Source organism: Monodelphis domestica, chromosome 4 (assembly GCF_027887165.1).
Source record: "Monodelphis domestica isolate mMonDom1 chromosome 4, mMonDom1.pri, whole genome shotgun sequence".
Taxonomy (NCBI): Eukaryota; Metazoa; Chordata; class Mammalia; order Didelphimorphia; family Didelphidae; genus Monodelphis; species Monodelphis domestica.
This window is the reverse complement of record NC_077230.1, coordinates 206,077,665-206,094,910: the sequence shown is the minus strand read 5'-3', so window position 1 is coordinate 206,094,910 and position 17,246 is coordinate 206,077,665.

Below are 17,246 nucleotides of genomic sequence, written 5' to 3'. Positions count from 1 at the left end.
GTCAAAGGTCCCTTCGAGCTCTAAATCATTTCCTATATGATTGTACTCCTGGACTTAAGTATGATTCCCTCTCTACCTCGCCTCCGCCCCCAAATCAACATCCTGAAAAAGATTACTTCAACTCTGAAACTTGAACTTCCTCAATATTCAATGTCCCTATGCCATTCCTTCCTTCTGACTGGAGAAGGCAAAGAGTGGACATCAGAGAGATCTTGTCAGAAGTTACCAAGGCAGTCATTTCTTCATTTCCCACCCAGCTACTCTCCCTTGGAGTCATTCTGGCCCTGAAATGGGTCCTCTCACACCCCAACCTTTTTCAGTGTCTTTTTATGGATTATCTTGTGATCTTATTAAGGGCAGAGACTGTCTTTTGCTTTTCTTCCTATCCCTAACTACTTAAGACAGTGCCTGGTAAAAAGATGCTTCATAATTGTCTATTGACTACTTACTGAATCTTTTATCTTGTAACCTAACTTTGTATTCCCAACACTTAGAAGAGTACCTGATGCCTAATGAGCATTTAATAAATCACTTTTTAAAAGTTGCATTGAATTGAAGATTAATATGACTTATTTGAGAATAAGGCAGGAGTCCTTTTAATTGGTTTGCCTGGCCTTCAGGAAATGAATTAAAGAGCAAAAAGAGATGGCTTAGGACAAAGATGTACTGTATGGGGAAAGGGACTTTAAATGTTCTTCAAGAGAACTGGGAGCATAATGTTCATAATTTGACTGCAGAACTAAGTAGGATACATTACTGAGTAGGTCAATGAGTAACAATTGGTATGTTAACATTTTTTGTTTTTATAGCTATTTGTAAAATGGATCAGGAATAGAAAGCAGAAATAGTACCTGGTATAGCATTCTAGATATGGGGGTAATGACCCCCATAGACCAGAACTATAAATTATTAATACTTGAACTGTGTTTCACTGAGTCATTTAGTAGTATTATGATCTTTAAAATAAAATCACACTCCTTTTTATTCTCTTTATGTCTAACTGAAGGACTGCTTGATAAAGAAATCTTGACTCTATAAAAGTTTCTTGGGAAAGAAAGACTCATAAAAATAAGCAGCACCATGAGCTCCACAGGGAATAAATAAGAGAAATATGAACTTTTTTTGCATTGGGTGCTGGATCTCATAAAGCTTTTAATTAAGAGTTTTGGAAAGTAGAACCTTCTCCAGTTGCTTAAGCTGATGCATTGCATCTAGTTACACGAATGGTTTGTCATGTCAGATCACTGTGGGAGTATACTGCCAAATATTTTTAGGAAAGATGTAATTCACTGCCACGTCGCACAACACTCTCACATTAGAAGATGTGTAATGATTCTTCTTTTGTGACTATTGTTTGCTTCTGTGTTTCCTTTAAAATGGACATTTCTTTGAGGTTAGAGGTATTTTAACCAGCATGGTATCATTTCCAAATGGGTATCTTTATTATATACAAAAATGGAAAATGGAAATGTAAAGATGGTAACCAATCATCCTGAAGGAAATATAGGGAAATAGTCCTTGTTTAGTTCTATCTTTACTTTTGTCATATCTTATCACTTATCTTATATATCTCATATATCTTATCCCTGAAGTTTCAAATATCTTTCTCATTGAATTGTAATTCCTTATTAGTTTCTCCTTCTTTAGAAACCAGCCAGCAATTTTCTCTGAGGATTAGAACATTCACATTTCTCCCCCAAAGTCTGCTTCTCTACTTCACATTCACCACACCCATCTCTGTTCTCAACTACAAAGAATGTAGCATTTTCTACCAAGTGGTTTTGAAAAAATTAAGATCCTACAGCTAAAAATCTAACCCTGGGGTCAGAAATCTCTCTTTTTGGTCCTAGTTTTGGTGGATCCTTACTGATAGGCAAGATAGATGTGGATAATGTAATTATTTGAATCATTTGAAATGATTGTCAGCAGCAGTTTAATTGTTCTCCATTTGTTCATCCCATGTGCTTTTTTGATTTAAGGATGAAAGACACTCCTGTGTACAGTGTAAATGTGAAATATACTTAGTCAAATTTATTTTTTCAAAAGATATTAAGATTATCACTGAAATTGGAGGCCATAATTCTTATGCAATTGGTTTACTTGTTACTTTCTGGTGGTTTCTGGTCCATGAACCATGTCTTTCCTTCTTATCAAGGCTTTGTTACTATCTGAGAAAGAGAAGAAAAGAACTCAAAAAGATCAAACATCGTAAAGTTCTTATCTATAATGAATTTTGACAGAAATAGTACATAAAAAAAGGATATAAAATATTGAGATATTCTTCCATGGTCTCCTCCAATTAGAATTCATCTCTGGGTCTTTGAAGTATAATAAAATGTAAGGTCTTTGAGGGCAGGAACTGGTATTTTGCTCATTCCTTTCTCAATAGATTGACCCTGGATAATTTGGAGGGAAATTGCTGCTTTTTTCTTAAACTTAACCATAATCTCCATTGGCAATACAAGACCAGGATTAAATTTTATCTTTGAGGAAGTTGTGAGAGGGATGTGGTATCTGCAATATAAACCCCATCACCACCCCCACCCCTCACTCCTGCTCTTGATTAATCCTATTTCTCTGTTAGAAAATGATGGCAATGGCTTATCAAAAGTTTTGCTAAACATATGGATGCTTAGAAAAAATCTCCACACATATTGGTTGACCTTTTTAGAGTACAAGCTTTTGAGGACACTCCCAATTCTAAAATAAATAACATGATGAGAACTGAGGAAAAGAACATTAGGAAGGAAAGTTTCTGTGGTGTGAGAATAACCGAAATGTGACTTGTTTTGGAACCTCTCTGTAAATCTTTTATTTTCGTTGGCTAGGTTCTACTTTTATATTCTGAGCAGATTTCATCATCAGCTTATTTTCTTTCATCTGACATATCTTTTCAGCCAAATTATATTATGCTGGAAGCTTTGTAACCTCATTAAATTGCCCTACTAAAATTTAATCTGATATTTTTTCAGCAATAAGTTCTTTAAATCTTTAAGCACAGACATAGTTAAACTTTGCTTGTAGAGCCACAGATGATCCCAGGAGGGATCTGAAGCTCAAATCCAAACCAAATTCATTGTCCAATAAGGTCTGGACTAGACTTCTTGTTACACTATTGGTTGGCCCAACCCATTATGTATCCTTCCTGTGGAGAGATTTAACTTGTGACCAAAATAAAAAAATCTTGGAATTTGGATGGGGGGAAATCCTTTGACCATATGCAAGGAAAGGACCAGACATACAGACAATTTAAAACTCAAGCTCCACTATTAACAAAAACACACCTTAATATGAAGTATTACAGTAACCTTGGACAGATGCTTTATGGCAGGGCATCTTTTCTCTATGTTGCTGATATCTTAACTTTTTGGTACAAATAAGAGATATTTAGTACCATATAAACATCAATCAGTCAAAAAATTCACAAACATTTATTCAACTACTCCTACAGTATGTGCCAAGAGTTGACAATGAAAAGACCCATATCATCTTCACTTTTGAAGAATTCCATATTCTATTTAATATCATGTAAAAATCAATATTAAAAATCCACAAACCTTTATCAAACTATTTTTTATATATTATATATTAATATATATTATTTATATAATATTTATATTACATATAAATATTAAAATGTGTGCCAAGCATTGGCAATACCAAGGCCAAAGTGAAATTGTCTTCACTCTTGAAGCGCTGCATGTTCTCTGGCATGTATGGCCAATAATTTATGGTATGGTGTAGAAATTATCTGCATTCTTGGAAATAAAATGGAGTGGGGTGGAAAGACAATGGGATAGAATAGAATGAAGTTGAATAAAGGAAAGGGGATGAGAGGTAAGGAGAGAAGAGAAGAGGAGAGGAGAAAAGAGAGGAGAGGAGAGGAGAGGACTGGAAATGAGAGGACAGGAGAGGACAGGAGAAGAGAGGAGGGGAAGTTCAACTATTGCAGTCTGCAGCAGAATAAAAATCCTTTCTACATACAATACATTTGGCAACTGGTCATTTAGTTTTTGCTTGAAGACTTAAAGTGACAACCCAATGTCTTCCAAGGTAGCCTCTGGGAGAATCTAATCATTGGAAAGTTTTTCCTTACACGAAGCCTTTATTTGCCTCTTTGTGACTTCCACATATTTCTCCAAATTCTGTCCTCTGGGTTTAGGCACAATGAGTCTAATTTCTTTTTCCCATGAAATATTCCAAAACTTCAAATTCCAAATACTGAATAACAGTTGTCCTTGTTTTCCCATAAATCATCTCTTCTCTTGGCTGAATATCTCTTTCTTTAACTTTTGAACACATAGCATGTTTTCTTTTACTCAGTAGAACAATTCTCTCTGTACTTGAATGTTCTCTAGTTTATAGATACTCTTTCTATAATGTGGCATTAAGAACAATAAGAACTCATCCAAGGAACTGAGAACAGAATATGTTTGCTGCCATCTCCCTCATAGTGTCTAGTCTAGTTCTTTTAGTCTTGCCTACAAGTTTGCTAGCTTCCTTAGATGACAAATATTGAGCTAGAAATCTTTTAAAACTTTCTTATTTTTACAAAAATTATTTTTTTTCAGATTACATGTTGATACAAGCCATGTTTTCCCTACTTCTCACCCCTCCCTAAGATGCCAAGTATTATGATATCGGTTATACATGTGTTATCATACAATATGTGCTTCAATGTTCATCATGTTGTAAAAGAAGATATTGCTTTCACGAGATAAAAATTCATGAAGAAAATAAAGTGGATAATGGTATGCTTTAATCTGCATTTAGACTGTTATATCAATAGTTTTCCTTTCTCACTATGAGACCCTTGGAGTTGTACCTGATCTTTGCTTTGTTGATAACAGTTAAGCCATTCACATTTGATCATAGTATATTATTGTTGTTACTGTGTACAACATTCTTCTGGTTCTTCTCACTTTTCTTTGTATCACTTCATATAAGTCTTCCTAGGTTTTTCTGTTTATTCATCATTTCTTTATGGAACAATAGTATTACATTACATTTATATACTACTACTTATTTAGTCAAACTTAGGAGACATATATAATATGGGTCCGGCATATAATGTGGCAAAGTGGGAGAGTTGTAGTCATAGCAGCTAAAACAAAGACTCATCTGGCAGCAATGCTGCCTCTGGACATGAACTTGGTTGCGACTTATTCTCTTGGGAAAAGAACAAAGCTGAGCCAATTCTCATGAGATCCAGGTGGTGATGGGGAAAGTACAACTATAAGGAAAGAGAAAATTTATTCCTTATCCTCACTATATCTTTGAAGTTTATATATCTTGATAAAAGCTATCTCATATTAAGTCATTTGAGGGAATTGAAACAATAGTCACAGGCCCCCTTACAATGGGAGAAACATGAGTGGGCATGTAAGCTAATGGTAGTAAAGGCAAAGAAACATCCACAAACCTTTCAGGTTGCCCAAGAGCCCTGAGTACTGATGTAGGAGGCTTATACTTGAGAAAGTAGGGCTAGAATTTACACTCAACATATAGCATCATCAGAATGGTAAGATAAGCAAGTTCTAGGGCTCATAAACTCATACAGGACCTATATAAACCAGATGAGAGTGGGAAAGGAACAATAAGTTTCCAGGCAAAGATATTATTTAGAAGAAATAAGGATCTAGGCAGAAATCTCTGAGGTATCTCTGGCAAAAACAGAACTTCCTAATGGGCCAAATGCCTTCTGAAAGAAATTCTTATGAATTTTCTTTCCAAGGTCAAATAGATCTGGTTTTATAGTGTGAGATAGATCTTCAGGTTTGAGGTGAGTAGACATACCTGAAAAAATGGATGAATGAAGGATCAAGGATAAGAGAATTCCCAATAAATAATTATTTATTTTAAAAATGTTTATCAGCCAACTAACTTAAATTTATTAAGGACTTACCATCTGCCAAGTACTATGCTCTGCCCTGAGGATTCAAAAATAAAAATGAAACAACTGTTCTCAAGGAGCTTGTCTTTTATCAGAATAGACCAATTTGTACATTTATAGACAATATACAAATAGATGGTATGGAATAAAGGAAATGTTTAGATCTGGAGGACTCAGAAAAGATTTCATGTTGACAGTATCATTTGAGTAAGAATAAACAGGTCATATTTACACAAGAGATCTAGAGCTGATTTGATATTAGAAAAATATAAGGAAAATGTTCCATATTAATTATAAGAACAACAAAAATTTTTTGACTATATCAATAGATGCAGATAAAGATTTGAATAAAGCACTTCAATTATGGCTATTACAGACATTAGAAAGCATAGGAATAAATGAATCTTCTCTTCATATGAAAGCAATATCTTCCTAAAGTCAAAAGCCAGCAATAACAGTTATGAAGATCAACTAGAAGGCTTTCTGATAAGATTTAGTGGGAAGCAAATATGCTTACTATCACTTACAATTCAATGAAAAATAAGAAATACTAACTATAGAGGTAATAAGAATAGACAAAGAGGAAACATAATTATTACTTCTTGTAGGCAATATGTTGGTTTACATAGAGATCCTTAGATAGAAAACTTAAAAAATAGAAACAATTAACAACTTCAATATCACATAAGACAAATTCACCGAAATTATTGGTATATCTATATACTTACCATCAAGATCAAGATTGTGAAAAAATTCAAAAATTCCATTGAAAGTACTATGGAAAGGATAAAATAGTTGGGAGTCTACAAAAAGATACACAAAGGAACTATTTAAATGCTATTAAAATATTTATGCAAATTTAACCTATGATCCATGAACTTTTTCTCATTTGATCCTCAAAATCCATGGTACAGGTATCAAATATTATTATCTATATTTCATAGATGAGCAAATTGATGCTCAATGAAACAATATGATTTAGCTCTGATCACACACTAGTCAGGGTCAAACAATATTCAGACCCAGATGACTCCTAAGGTCATGTCCAATTCTTTTTCTATTATACCAGGTTAAATTTTTTTAGGACTTTAAAGAGATGAATTTATATGAAGGCAAATGAAAGGTAACAAGAAAAGATGAAGTAATATCTTTGATGTGCATGTGTTTCTCCATTTTATTCCTTGCCTGGTGTCACTACTGAGTAGGTTATTAAAATTATCTTCATTATTGAATCCATCATATAATTACATATGATTTTAGCATATTTAAGGTGACACATTATTGAAGGTGTCTTTAAAGCTGCTTGTTTGTGGAAAGTCAAATGGGAAGGGAATTGTAGTTTGTAAACAATAAACATGGAAATTCCTTATATCTCTCAAAGATTATATGTGGAAAATATGATGTGATATGGCAAATAATCTTTGAAAGTCTGCCTATTCCCTTCTCATGTTCTTATTAAAGATAATGTCATATATATATATATATGAAGGTGAGAAAGTAGGTATATGGTCAGTTGTTGATGATATCTTCAATCATTTTTTGGTGATAGCATTGCTCATGATTTATCCCCACCAAACTGGAATCTTTCCTCTTGAGAATGTTCTTGAAAATTACTCCCTAATTATGCCACCATTAACATGGAATTCCCTTATGTGTACTTGGTAAAGTCTAGCTGCTTTTCCCAGGTCTTTTCCTTAGTACCCACTTTTATTAGGACCAATATCTATCAGGGACCCCTTCTTACTCTGAAATGTGGACTTGGCTAGTTTTCCTTTAAAAGGATTATGAATCTATTCTTGGGGTTTGATTGGCCCAGTGACCAAGTTTCAAATTACCTCTTCCTTGACACAATTTCCTGGTAGTCTCTGGTTGTATTTATATGGTTTCTTGGATATGTAAGCTCATAAAGAGGCTTAGCTTTATGGAGTTGCAATCTCTCAGATTTGGCAGATGTCCTGAGACCATTTATGTTACCACATCCTGCTGAATAGATGGATTTAAAAAGAGAGATGGGTTGGATGGGTGGATCAAAGGACAGAGGAATGATATCTACCCAAGGAAAATGCTGGAATATCATTGCTGAATATCTTTTTTAATTTTATTATTAACACCTTTCTATTAACTATTGAATTACCTATGAATTCCATTTTGTTACAACATTGAATCTGAACTAATGGAGTCCCAATTAGTTCTCTGATCAAGAGTCATAATTCCAGAAAACTTATTTTTTAGAATACTGCTCATCCCATGCTCTCTGTGGTGGTAAAAAAATTGGAAAATGAAGGGGTGTCCATTGATTGGGGAAGGGCTAAAGAAATTGTGGTATCTGATAGTGATGGATTACTATTGTTCTCAAAGGAATAATGAACTGGAGGAATCCTATGTGAACTGAAACAACCTCCAGGAATTGATGGGGAGTGAAAGGAGCAGAACCAGGAGAACAATATACACAGAGACAGATATACTGTGGCACAATGGAATTTAATGAACTTTACTAGCAGCAATGCAATGATCCAGGCCAATTCTGAGGGATTTTTGAGAAAGAACTCTATCCACATTCAGAGAAGAAATGTGGGAGTAGAAATTCAGAAGAAAACCATTTGCTAATCACATGGTTTAGTGGGGATATGATTGGGGATGTTGACTTTAATTGATCATTCTATTGTAAATAATAATAAGGAAATAGGTTTTGAACAATGATAAATGTAAAATCCAGTAGAATTGCTCGTTGGCTATGGGAGGGGGAAGAAGAGTAGGGAACCAACATAAACATGAAAAAAAAAATCTAAATTAATTAATTAAATAAATACTTTTTAAAAAATTAAAATAAAAAAATACTGCTCAGCTCCTGATAGTCATGTACTTAGATATTAAGAGGGATATATATCTATATCTCTATATATGTAAGTATACATATATATTTCACATGATCAAATATATACGTATATATATATATATGGGGTGTATGGGGTGTTCAGGGAGGGGTAGTATCTCTGGTATGGAGGGCTTGTCGTGCCCTTCTAGGGCAGCTTTCCAGCCTCTGACCCCCACCTGACACCCAGCTCTCACTTGTGGCTCCCAGTAGCTGCTAGCATGCAGCAGCGGCCACACCCCGGGCAACAGCTTTGACAGGCCGGCTAAACCTTGTGAGGGTAGCCATCGGGCCATCGACCCCTGGTGAACCAGGGCTTTGCTCACCCAGCATGTGAAGACTGCTTCAGCTGAACAGATGGAAGAAACCAATAAGAAGGTTCAACGGCTGAGATGGCGACTCAGCAAAGCACTGTGGAGTGCTTAGGGCATGTTGGAGCACAAAGGACAACACAACCATCCAATGCAGCTGAGGAAGTCTCCAGGTGTAACGACTTTTCATGCCACTGGACCCAGGCTTCCAATGCCGAGAGAGTGGGACTGTCTCTGTGCACTGACTTTTCCACTTAAATCTCCTTCACGCACAAGTGTTTTTGTGCACACTCATCTATCATAGATGAAAGCGCACAAAGACAATCGTCATCCTCGGTTACCGAGAGATTACTACTAAACTGACATGATCAGTGTAGGAATTTATTTTTCTTGAATAGGATCATTTTTTGCTTTTGTTTCTTTCATTTTTTCCATGGAGAGGGGTTAGAGGGTTGGGAGGCCGAGTGGGTAGTTGTTTTTTGGCTGAAAAAATAAACTGAGAAGCAGAAGAGGAGTAAAGGAGGGATTTAATTACAAGTGGTTAAAATGATACAATGACAAAAATGTTTTTAAATTATTTTTGATACAAAACACTATTTCTAAAAGGATAATAAGTAGTTGCAGTAAATCTCTTGCTAGCATTTCAATAATATTGATAACTAAAAATACCAACAACCTATAATTTCAATAGAATATACAAATGAAAACTACTCTGAACACAATAAATATTTAGAAACCAACTAGTGATGATCCTTTTGTTCATTTTGACAGTTCCTTAAAAATCTGCAAAGGAGTCCTAATTCCCACTTGGAAACAAGGCAAACTGGCTTTTTTGTTATAAATGCAGAGATTTTTTTCCCCAGGTTTCCCAAGAATTCTAAGATGGCACCATGTTCCTACCATATATTTAGTTGTGAGAATGGGATATAGCAAATGATTTTTTAAATTACCAGATTCACATAACCAGACTTGCCACCATGAAGTGGATAGATTTTGATGTTTACATATTTCATAAGAGTTGTCAGTGTAGCTAGAGAAATAGTAAATAGTACTTGCTATGTTCTGAGAGCCCTAGCTGAGGTACAAGAAGAAATACATTGTTGTCAGAGGATACTATAGACCTCTTAGACATAAAGTGAAAATAAACGAGGAGTTTGGCAAGTATGATATGGAGTTCTGATATAAGAATGATGTAGGACAATTTTTATTATTCAGAGATGAATAGATGTTCTTCTTGTCACTCCCCAAATGCAAAGCAAATGATCACTTCCCCTACTGATAATTCATCCTTTAAAACATGTAGGAACCAATGAGAAGAATTTCTATTTCCAACTTGATATTTATCAACAAGCAGCAGGAATCTTTAATTTAGAGAGGATCATAAACCTGACAATGTCCAAAAATGACGCTAGATTAGGGGAGATCAGATTCTAAAGAGTTCAGAGAAAGGATAGATAAGAACCTATGGTTTAAAATTAATCCAGGAAAGTCAGATGAAGACAAATGGAAAATTCTCCAAAATGAAATTTTGAAGAAAAAAGAGAAATTACTCCAGTGAGAAGGAGAAGTAGAAGTTTTTTAAAGATACTAATATCGATGCACAAGGAACTCATTAACTAACTTGTATTTTAAAAAGTGATATACAATTTTGAGAGTCTTCAGAACTCTGGTCAAAACAAATTTGAATATTAGTTGTAGAGGGGCATGTTCTATTTAAAATTGTAGGGGATCATAGAAACTACTGAGTACCTAGGTGGTCTTAAATAAGTTCAAGTCACTAAATTCAGAGAAACTGCATCCTAGGATACTAAACAAAACAAAACAAAACAAAAAACCTGGAAAATCAATCATTACCAAGGTACTGTTGATGTTTTTAGATCCTGGAGAATAGGAGAGATTTAAAATGTCCTAATTTGACTAAAAAAAAACACAAAAACAAATGGAGGAGAAACTAGAGTCTCTCAATTATAAACCAGTATTCTTGATTTTGAATTCTGGAATAATTCAGAATTACACTATTAATGGGAATAGTGAGTATATATCATAACTCCACAAGGATGTGGTTATCTTGAAAAGCTAGCATGTCTTCATCAAAAACAGGTTCTGACATTTTAATCTCATTTTGTTTTGTGACAAGGATCTTTGATCAATAGATCAGGAAATATTATAATTTGAGTTTACTTGCATTTGAACAAAGTCCAATTCCTAATCTGCCTCAGGTCATTATTGTCTAACCTCTATATCTCCACCTTGTCCATAAGAACAGTATTAGAGAATTTAAATTAAGTTGCTTGGGTTAGATCAGGAGTTGGTTGAATGAGTGGAAAGAGTAGTTATTAGTGTCCCAGTGTTTAACTTGGAAGAAAGGTCTCTAATGAAGTTCCCAGAGGATCTGCCTTTGGCCAAGTGCTATGTAATATTACTTTTAATGACTTGGATGATGGCCTAGATGGCATACTTACCTTCAGATGAAGCAAAGTTAGGAGGAACCCCCTGGGTAACAGAGTCAGGATCTAAAAGGTCCTCAACAGGCTATTTGTTTAGGCCAAACCTAAGAAGATGAAATTTAACAGAGAAATTGAAAAGTCTGACACTTGAGCTAAAAAGAAATTAATTCCACAAGTGTAAGGTGGGTAAAGCATGGCTAGCAGTTCATCTGAATACATCTGGGAACTTTAGTAGCCTGCAAACTTAGCTCTTGTGTGATGCTATCATATAGTAATAGTTACTCTTACTTTTACTTGTCAGACCAAATTATGAGATTTTAATTCCATTAGACACAAGGTAATTAATACATTTCCAAGCACCTCCAAAAGAGAGTAAGCAGTATTATAGTATAGAGATGTCTAAAAAATGCAAACATCAAAATCTACCCACTGTTTGGTGATAAGTCCAGTTATGTGAATTTGGGTAATTTTAAAAATATTGTTTAAGAATTGGCTGCAAAACTGAGGACATTTATCCTAGAAAAGATTAAAGCAACAATAGTAGTCTTTAAGAATTCACATGATATTGCAAGTAAAACAATTATTTTTTTTTATTCATGATCTTAGTGGACATAAATGGGATGAATGACTGAAAGTTGAAGAGAGCCATAATTTGCCTTGACATAAAGAAGAAAAAACACTTTCATTATATTACACCAGTTTAAAAAAAGGAATAGGCTGCTCTGGAAGGTAATCAAACTGAGATGGAAAGGCAATTTTCTTGGGGTGTTGGAGATGAGGTTCAGGTATGGTTCAAACTAAATTGTTGAGGTTCCTTCCAACTCTGATATTACTGGGTTTAGAGGAGAAAGTATTCTGCCATTGTTGTTCTTCCCCTGAAAATAATCTTACAAATTCTGTCTTTCTTCCCAATCTGGGCCTTCAAGACACTATAATGAATACAGGGAGACTTTGGTTTCTTGGCAGAATACTGTCAAAGGCCATAGGTTGAAATGATCCAAAATTGAGAGCTGGAAAGGGCCATAGAGCCAATCTATTCCATTAGGTGAGAAAAATAAGGCCTGGGATTCAAAACCTGGGACATATGATGCAAGTCCATGGGGACTCATGGCTGAAATTCTTTTACATCATGAAAGAAATCATGGCATATACTAGAACATAATGAGTGCCCTTTTTTCTGGAATTTGGTCTGGCAGTAAAGCAGAGTGAAAACTAGATATTTTGAAGATTAGGTTAGGCATTGATTGTCATGTCTCTCTCTCTCTCTCTCCTGGTACTTTTCCAAAGAACAGGAAAACTTAGGATCATCCACGTAACCTGGCCTGGGGATCTAATCCATGTAGGACATTTTATTGGCATGGCATCATCAGAAGGAATCGATTAAAGTGGCAGATAGCTGATTGCAGCACTGGATATTTTCTGTGGCCCATCCTTCTGACTAAACTCAGTCCTCACCATTCTTTCCACTGAGCTCTATAAGAGTCTCTATCATTGAAAGAATGGAAAGAATGGTATTCCTGGTCAGGAAGAACTCAGGTGAGAGTCAGCCTCCAATACTTACTAGCTGTGTAACCATGGATGAGTCAATTAATTTCTGTCTGCCTCAGTTTTTATATATAGAATATGGAACTATAAAATGGGGATACTCAATACCACCTAACTCCCAGTGTTGTTGTTAGGATCATATGAGAGATTTGTAAAGCTGTTGGCACAGTGTTTGGCATGAAGAAGGCACTTAACACATGCTCATTTCCTTTTTCTCTCTTTGCAATAGAATAGAAAGAGCACTGGATTTAGAATCAGAAGTCTTGAGTTCAGATTCTAGACTCTGCTACCTGCTATCTGTATGACCTTAGAAAATCATTTCAAATGTCTCTCTTTTTTCCATCTGCAAAATGGGGAAGTTGAACTTGATGAGCTCTAAAAGTTACATCTACAGTTCTAGATGCAATAAGCTTGGCAAAGTACATGGGGCACTAGACTTGTCGTCAAGAAAAACTAGGTTAGATCTACTTCAGACACTAGCGATAAGGTTTTTAAAAAGTGATAACCCCTCTGTTCCTCTGTTTGCCTTTTCTACAAAATAAGGGGGTTGGATGTCTATTTAATAATCTTGAATGTCTCTTCCAACTCTAAATATATGATCCTATGATCCTTCAATCCTCTCCTGCCTGTAAGAGGAACAAGGAGGGGAGGAGGAAGGGGACTTATGGTCTGAGTCATTATTCAAAAGGGAAACCAGAATGCTGGACTGGGGTCAAGCCTGATTATTCATTTGGGTAAACAGATCCTGAGGGTCAGGAAAGAGTTTTGAAATGAGGCCCAGAACAATGGTCTAAAGCCAAAGGGAGATCACAAAGGAGGTCAGTAAAAATCTATGGAGGCAGCAGCCCCAAGGCTTTGAGAAATGACACTTCTGTCTCATTTCGTCTGCACTGGGTGGCACAGTAAATAAAGCCCTGGTTTTGGATCAGGTAGACATCTTCATGAGTTGAAATCCATCCTCAGACACTTACTAGCTATGTGACCTTGGACAAGTCACTTAATCCTGTTTAACTCAGTTTCCTCATCTGTAAAATGAACTATATAAGGAAATGGCAAACTACTCCTATGGTTTACCAAGAAAACCCCAAATGGGGTCATGAAAAGTTGGACATCACTGAAAACTTTTGAATAGCCACAGTTTTGTTTTTTGTTTTTTGGTCAATAGTGTTCTGGTTATACCAAGATCCTCTCTGGGCCCTAGCAATGACTCTGACAGAGTAGAAGAGAAAATTTAAGTATCTATTTATGCAGACTTTTAAGAAATTGTATTGTTATTTGTTGTTATGTAATTTGCCCTGTTTTTGTTCAAGGAAGGGCTATTGCAATTCATTTTGTTAGTGTCAGTGTAACAGTTATTGTGATAACAACCAAGTGCCTCACACTTAGATGGAATGAAAATCTGGGAAATTTCTCTTCTGAAGTTGAAGAAAGACAAATGTACATTTGACCTTTCTGTGAGGAGTGTGAGCCAGTAATAGATCAAGGGTTAACTGGACTTGTCTTCCCTCTGAGGCATACTGGCTGGGCAACTCTGGACAAGTCATTTAACCTTCTCAGTGTTCCAATTAACTCTCTAAGAGTAAACATATCTGGAGAGTCACAGCTCTGCATTGGTGGAGGGAGTTTCCTCACTGGGGAGCTCTTTATAACCTACAGAATCATGATTAGACAAAAAAAAAAAACAAAAAACAAAAAAACAAAAAACAAAAAAATCTCCACTATATATTATCATGAACATATTTTTGCAACATTGTAAATCATCCAGCTTATATGATGATGATATTTGTCATAGTTGGGGGAGCAATTCTATTAAGAAATACTCAATAAACTATAGAGTACATTGAGTGCTATGAAACATTTGCATTTGGCTTTCCTCCACAATTAATATAACAAAAGCTCTCTTGATGGCTTGTGGAAACCATATGTTTGGCATCAGCCCTTACAATTTGGCCACTGGCTCTTTTATTATGGCATAAGCACTGTGGCAAAGGGAAACAAAGGATTACCACACACTTAAAGACCACATGAAATCTCTAAATCTTTAAAGGAATCAACTTTTAAAGGCTATTTAACATTTGTTGGTCTCCAAAATGTGCTCCATTTATATTTCAGAAACCTTCATTCAAAATGAATAATTACACCTGAAAGCAGCAAACTATCCTATCTAATCAAAGACAGGCATGAAGAAAATAAGGGTCAAAGATTTCTCTTTGGTCATAAGAGACCAGAAATGGGTTTATGCCTGAAAGGGTGTTACTGGGGATAGAAAACCTTGCTGTAAATGGATTATCCACTAATTTCTTAATTGAAGTCCAGACTGGCCTTACAGAACATTTCAAAAAAGTGCAAGCATTTTACTGAACCCATCTTGCTAGACTAAAGGAGATTTCCTATCAGTGTGACTCATCCCTGACCATGAAAGATATTCCACAGCTTGTTGACCTAGCTAGGTTCTGGCTCCTATTTTTTTTTTTTTGGACTGGCTTTATGACTGGCCAAGAACTTGAGCAAGACTTGCTTCACTGCCCTCCGCAGTGAATATGTCATATTTAGTAGAGCAACCAGAAGTCACTACAAATTTGGGGGGAAAGAGAGGGACCTGGGGGATCTAAGAGAGACATATTATTTCTGATCATCTCTGTATAACAGCTTGGCTATAACTTTTGTTAGAGATATCCTAGCATACTCATTTTATCCTTCTGACTTAAGTAGCTCATTAAAACTACCTACAAACAAAGGGGTACATATTTTGAGATGTCTTTGCTTTTAGCAATAATGAATCAAACAAACTGAATCTTTTGGCTTCTTCTGAATAGACTGTGCTCAGTGGCATGGCAAAGGTCTGAGGGTTTGTTTCTAAACCTGTTGACTGAAAGCTGGATGGCCTTTGGTGAATAATAATGAAAGTAACTGAAGGTTGTAGACTTGGAGTAGCTGCTGACCTATTTTTTTTTTATTGCTAGTGCCTTCCTCCCAAAATTACCTCCATTTTGTCCTGTATATAAGTTGTTCGTACATAGTTTTGTGGATAGAATCAGAAGATATTGGCTCCTCCTACACCTCCCTCCTCCAGAAGCCATCTCTTCAGTGCTTCAGGCTTTGAATGAGCTTATAATCACCTCCTTTCCAAAAACACTTTAAGCATTGATTTAGATATCATATTCAAATGTGTCTCTTATACTTACAGACCTTTACCATTTTACCTATCTACCTTCTCCCTTTGGGTTGAAGGTTTTCTACTGAGTTTGGGGCTTTCTATTTTACCCTCTCTTGTTTATAATCCAGCCTGAAGGTGTCCTTCCACAGGCTGAGACTCTGATTACCCATTCTGATGAACTTGTTTCCTTCCCTATCCCTGTTCCATGGTCTCTCTTTTTCCAACCTTCTCAGGTCTTGGCATGCAATTATCACCATTATATCCACCTCTACTACTTTAGACTGACTACTTTAGGTTTTCTTCTTTCTAGAGAATAGGCAATTTAAAACTGGGAGACTCAAGACTTCTCTAAACTTGGGTCTCAGCACAAGCTGTCTTTCCTCTAAGCTTCCTGTTCCTTCCCAATAATTGCCAGATATGCTATGGTTCTAACCCATACCCCGGTGGGTGGCCTGCCTCTGGCTCCCAGATCTTTGGCTGGGCTGAGATGACCAACATACCCAGAGGCCCACAAAACACTGGACAGATATTCTTGTATATTTGAAACATCTCGATAATCTCAGGTTGCTGTACATGATTCTTGCCTCATCTCCCATAGAAGAGTGATTAATTGACATTCAGGTTTTCAACAGAAGATAGGCATTAATAGAAACTGATACATTAGCTGAGTAGTTACTCTAGTATTAATGGGGAAAAGTCTTTTCTTAAAGAAATTGTCTATAATAATACAAAGTCTTTTCTGCATGATTAACTACATGATTTCTACTGGGCAGGAAGAGGGAGAATTCACCCCAATATGGCAAGATCCTGAGACACTATCCCTGTGCCATGATGAGATGCTGGGACCCTATCCCTGTGCCATATTTCCCCTTTTTCTGACCTCCGCAGGTCTTGACATGGAATTATCACCATTATATTCACAACAAAGCCAAGTCAGTTTCTGTCAGATCTGCAAATATCCTGTTAAATAAGAAACCAAAATTTGCTCTGGCCTACTAGTGAATATATAAAAATTCATCCC